Raw genomic sequence first — 6037 nt, 5'->3', positions numbered from 1 at the left:
ATGGGACACCAAGGTACTGACCGCACTGTATCACTAGTACGTGACCGCTTCTTCTGGCCATATATGCAATCTGACATCGAGCACTATGTGACTAAAACTTGTAGCTGTGTCAAGCAGAAAAAGCCAGCCCATGAAGCAAGAGCTCCTCTGACAAACATTGTGACAACACAGCCATTTGAACTGGTATGTATAGACTTCCTTCATCTCGACAGATGCAAAGGGGGATATGAGTACATCCTCGTGATTGTTGATCATTTTACACGTTTCACTCAAGCCTACGCCACCACATCAAAGTCAGGTAAAACTGCTGCAAATCTCATCTTCAATGACTTTGCCCTGAAGTTTGGGTTCCCGTCCCGCATCCACCATGACCAAGGGGGAGAATTTGAAAATCAGTTGTTCCATCAGTTAAAGAAACTCAGTGGCATGGCGGGGTCCAGAACAACACCCTACCACCCAATGGGGAACGGTCAAGTGGAACGCATGAACAGAACATTGTTGCAAATGTTAAAGACACTAACTGAGACACAAAAGTCAAATTGGAAGGAGTCTCTGAACAAACTGGTTTATGCCTATAACTGCACCCGTTGCGAAGTGACTGGCTATTCACCATTTTATCTTCTGTTTGGGAGATCACCCAGGCTTCCAGTTGATATGCTCTTTGGATTGTGCACAGAGGCAGGTTCCAGTAACCATCGAGACTACGTGGAGAACTGGAAACGAGGGATGGAAGAAGCATACGCCATTGCAAATGAAAATGCTCAGAAAGCCGCTGAAAGAAGTAAGAAGTACTATGACACTAAAGTTAGGAGTTCAGTGCTACAGCCTGGCGAGCGAGTTCTGATTAAAAACCTGACACCAAGAGGAGGACCAGGCAAACTCCGTAACTATTGGGAAGATACAATTCACACAGTAGTGAGACAAATGGGTTCAGACCTGCCGATTTATGAATTGAGACCAGAAAAGGGTAGGGGACGCTCCAGGGTCCTGCACAGAAACCTGCTCATGTCCTGTGACCACTTACCTTTTGAGACGCAACCAGAAATGACCAAAGATGACAAAAGTCAGAAAAAAAGGAGACATCAGCCTGCATCACAGCCTCTAGATTCTGATGAAGACAGCGGGGATGAATATGACCTTCATCATGAGCCGCTACAGGTTCCCACATCTCCTACAGTACCTGAGGAGAGGAATGCTGAACCAGCGAGAGAGTGGGAACACAGGCCCCCACCAGTGAAACAGACAGTTGCGGTGCCAGTCCCTGATACGCTACCAGCACAGCCTCTTGTTGAAAAGCGGCTGGAGGAGACAACAACAGTTCAAGACCTGCCTGCTGAGGAGATGAACTTGCCTGCTGAAAATTTGCCTGATGATCGTCCACCAAGTGCCCTTCCTTCATTAACTGATGCTGCTGAACCTGAGGAACCAGCCTACCAGCTGCCACAAAGAGAGAGACACCCTCCAAGTCGTATCACCTATGATCAGCTTGGTATCCCTTCCTGCTACAGTATCCAGCCACAGCCACAGTTGTTCCCTGTCTACTCTGCACCAGGACTGGTTCCATGGCTGCCATTACTACAGCAATGTTACTTTCAGCCACCTTACATGTATGGGCTTCAGCAAACATGAGGCTACAGAGTTGACATGTGTGACCATGGACTACTGACTGATTTCACAGACTGTCACAAGAGACAATTTGCAGACTATGCATTTAGATCATTAAATTTGATGGACTGTTGATCAATAGTATGAGAAAGGACTGTTTATGTTATACAGCTGGTCAACAGATATGGACTGTGAATAACTTGTTAGTTATATTTGAACTGTGACCCTTGACCTCTGCTCAAGTACTACCTTACAGAAGAGGATTTTCTAGGTCCAGTGCATACAGACTGTTGAAGAAGACAATGTTGGTAATGTTGGGACAACATTTATTTTGTCGGGGAGAGTGTGGCAGGTTAAAGGAAATACTAATAGCCTGTTATACATTAAAAAGTATTAGTAAATTCATAGTATGTGAGGATCTTAAAACATCTAAGGTTAAGAAGATCATGCAGTCAGTATTAGTTGATAGATTGATAACATTTATATAATTCTGTTAAAATCCGTCAAGCATACAAAGGGTTCGAATTGTGAGAGGAATGTGTAAACGTTATGTTGATTCCTTTATGTTGTCGTGGATAAAAGTGCTAATCTGTGATCTACTAAATGCTCTTAATCTATGAGCCTGAGATCGATTGCTCTGGTCTCCACTCAAGTTCACGGAGAATTCGCAGTCTTTTTCTCATTGCACTAAACGTTCAATGAGTAAACATTCCGTATCACTATCGTGATTCTTTCTACCCTTTTTCAGGTACATTATTGATGATTAAAAAGAGTAATTTAAATGTAATAACTTGATAATATGTCAAGAGTGTTTAAGGTTTGTTTAGTAACATGTTGAGGAAGTTGGTTGGGTTTGCAGAGAGTAATGTGAGCCGTGCTCAGTTGCAGCTAGCTTCGTACTGCTAGGTACTGCTACGTAGCTGCCATTTTATGTCGATTGTGAATGAACGTGTGCGCTGTTGGTAAGATGTTTTGCGGCGTTATTTGTGTGGTTGTTTTTCAAACACTTTGTTGCCTGTTGATGAATTGTGTTATGGTTTACTGAGTTAAAGCTTTGCTTGACAGTTATATTGAAAACAGTATTTGTTTCAGTGATGTACAGTGTATACTGTTATGATTTGAATAAGCCTTGTACCCTACAAAACCTATCGTTCCTGTAGATCTGTTGTTCTGTAAAATGTGTTATTTATGTAAAATGATTGCACTAAACGTTCAATGAGTAAACATTCCGTATCACTATCGTGATTCTTTCTACCCTTTTTCAGGGGTGTAACAGTAGTGGGGTGGTAGATGTCTAGTCTCCCTTATGACTCTAATCTGATAGTGGTATTGGGGCAGTAGATGTCTAGTCTCCCTTATGGCTCTAATCTGATATTGGTAGTTGGCTGGTAGATGTCTAGACTCCCTTATGGCTCTAATCTGATAGTGGTAGTGGGGCAGTAGATGTCTAGACTCCCTTATGGCTCTAATCTGATAGTGGTAGTGGGGTGGTAGATGTCTAGTCTCCCTTATGGCTCTAATCTGATAGTGGTAGTGGGGTGGTAGATTTCTAGTCTCCTTTATAGCTCTAATCTGATAGTGGTAGTGGGGCATTAGATGTCTAGTCTCCCTTATGGCTCTAATCTGATAGTGGTAGTGGGGTGGTAGATGTCTAGTCTCCCTTATGGCTCTAATCTGATAGTGGTAGTGGGGTGGTAGATGTCTAGTCTCGCTTTTGGCTCTAATCTGATAGTGGTAGTGGGGTGGTAGATGTGTAGTATCCCTTATGTCTCTAATCTGATAGTGGTAGTGGGGTAGTAGATGTCTATTCTCCCTTATGGCTCTAATCTGATAGTGGTAGTGGGGTGGTAGATGTCTAGTCTCCCTTATGGCTCTAATCTGATAGTGGTAGATGTCTAGTCTCCCTTTTTGCTCTAATCTGATAGTGGTTGTGGGGTGGTAGATGTCTAGTCTCCCTTTTGGCTGTAATCTGATAGTGGTAGTGGGGTGGTAGATGTCTAGTCTCCCTTATGTCTCTAATCTGATAGTGGTAGTGGGGTAGTAGATGTCTATTCTCCCTTATGGCTCTAATCTGATAGTGGTAGTGGGGTGGTAGATGTCTAGTCTCCCTTATGGCTCTAATCTGATAGTGTTAGATGTCTAGTCTCCCTTTTTGCTCTAATCTGATAGTGGTTGTGGGGTGGTAGATGTCTAGACTCCCTTATGGCTCTAATCTGATAGTGGTAGTGGGGCAGTAGATGTCTAGACTCCCTTATGGCTCTAATCTGACAGTGGTAGTGGTGTGGTAGATGTCTAGACTCCCATATGGCTCTAATCTGATAGTGGTAGTGGTGTGGTAGATGTCTAGTTTCCCTTATGGCTCTAATCTGATAGTGGTAGTGGGGTGGTAGATGTCTAGTCTCCCTTTTGGCTCTAATCTGATAGTGGTAGTGGGGTGGTAGATGTGTAGTCTCCCTTATGTCTCTAATCTGATAGTGGTAGTGGGGTAGTAGATGTCTATTCTCCCTTATGGCTCTAATCTGATAGTGGTAGTGGGGTGGTAGATGTCTAGTCTCCCTTATGGCTCTAATCTGATAGTGGTAGATGTCTAGTCTCCCTTTTTGCTCTAATCTGATAGTGGTTGTGGGGTGGTAGATGTCTAGTCTACTTTATGGCTCTAATCTGATAGTGGTAGTTGGTTGGTAGATGTCTAGACTCCCTTATGGCTCTAATCTGATAGTGGTAGTGGGGCAGTAGATGTCTAAACTCCCTTATGGCTCTAATCTGATAGTGGTAATGGGGTGGTAGATGTCTAGACTCCCTTATTGCTCTAATCTGATAGTGGTAGTGGGGTGGTAGATGTCTAGACTCCCGTATGGCTCTAATCTGATAGTGGTAGTAGGGTGGTAGACGTCTATTCTCCTTTATAGCTGTAATCTGATAGTGGTAGTGGGGCAGTAGATGTCTAGTCTCCCTTATGGCTCTAATCTGATAGTGGTAGTGGGGTGGTAGATGTCTAGTTTCCCTTTTGGCTCTAATCTGATAGTGGTAGTGGGGTGGTAGATGTCTAGTCTCCTTTTGGCTCTAATCTGATAGTGGTAGTGGGGTGGTAGATGTCTAGTCTCCCTTTTGGTTCTAATCTGATAGTGGTAGTGGGGTTGTAGATGTCTAGTCTCCCTTATGGCTCTAATCTGATAGTGGTAGTGGGGTAGTAGATGTCTAGTCTCCCTTATGGCTCTAATCTGATAGTGGTAGATGTCTAGTCTCCCTTTTTGCTCTAATTTGATAGTGGTTGTGGGGTGGTAGATGTCTAGACTCCCTTATGTCTCTACTCTGATAGTGGTAGTGGGGCAGTAGATGTCTAGACTCCCTTATGGCTCTAATCTGATAGTGGTAGTGGTGTGGTAGATGTCTAGACTCCCTTATGGCTCTAATCTGATAGTGGTAGTGGGGTGGTAGTTGTCTAGTCTCCCTTATGGCTCTAATCTGATAGTGGTAGTGGGGTGGTAGATGTCTATTCTCCCTTATGGCTCTAATCTGATAGTGGTAGTGAGGTGGTAGATGTCTAGTCTACCTTATGGCTCTAATCTGATAGTGGTAGTTGGTTGGTAGATGTCTAGACTCCCTTATGGCTCTAATCTGATAGTGGTAGTGGGGTGGTAGATGTCTAGTCTCCCTTATTGCTCTAATCTGATAGTGGTAGTGGGGTGGTAGATGTCTAGTCTCCCTTCTAGCTATTATCTGATAGTGGTAGTAGGGTGGTAGACGTCTATTCTCCTTTATAGCTCTAATCTGATAGTGGTAGTGGGGCAGTAGATGTCTAGTCTCCCTTATGGCTCGAATCTGATAGTGGTAGTGGGGTGGTAGATGTCTAGTTTCCCTTATGGCTCTAATCTGATAGTGGTAGATGTCTAGTCTCCCTTTTTACTCTAATCTGATAGTGGTTGTGGGGTGGTAGATGTCTAGTCTCCCTTATGGCTCTATTCTGATAGTGGTAGTGGGGTGGTAGATGTCTAGTCTCCCTTATAGCTCTAATCTGATAGTGGTAGTGGGGTGGTAGATGTCTAGTCTCCCTTATGGCTCTAATCTGATAGTGGTAGTGGGGGTTAGATGTCTAGTCTCCCTTATGGCTCTAATCTGATAGTGGTAGTGGGGCAGCAGATGTCTAGACTCCCTTATGGCTCTATTCTGATAGTGGTAGTGGGGTGGTAGATGTCTAGTCTCCCTTATGTCTCTAATCTGATAGTGGTAGTGGGGTAGTAGATGTCTATTCTCCCTTATGGCTCTAATCTGATAGTGGTAGTGGGGTGGTAGATGTCTAGTCTCCCTTATGGCTCTAATCTTATAGTGGTAGATGTCTAGTCTCCCTTATTGCTCTAATCTGATAGTGGTTGTGGGGTGGTAGATGTCTAGTCTACCTTATGGCTTTAATCTGATAGTGGTAGTTGGGTGG

The sequence above is a fragment of the Salvelinus alpinus genome, chromosome 6 (assembly GCF_045679555.1).
Source record: "Salvelinus alpinus chromosome 6, SLU_Salpinus.1, whole genome shotgun sequence".
Taxonomy (NCBI): domain Eukaryota; kingdom Metazoa; phylum Chordata; class Actinopteri; order Salmoniformes; family Salmonidae; genus Salvelinus; species Salvelinus alpinus.
The sequence above is the reverse complement of the archived record's forward strand: the minus strand, read 5'-3'. Positions refer to the sequence as shown.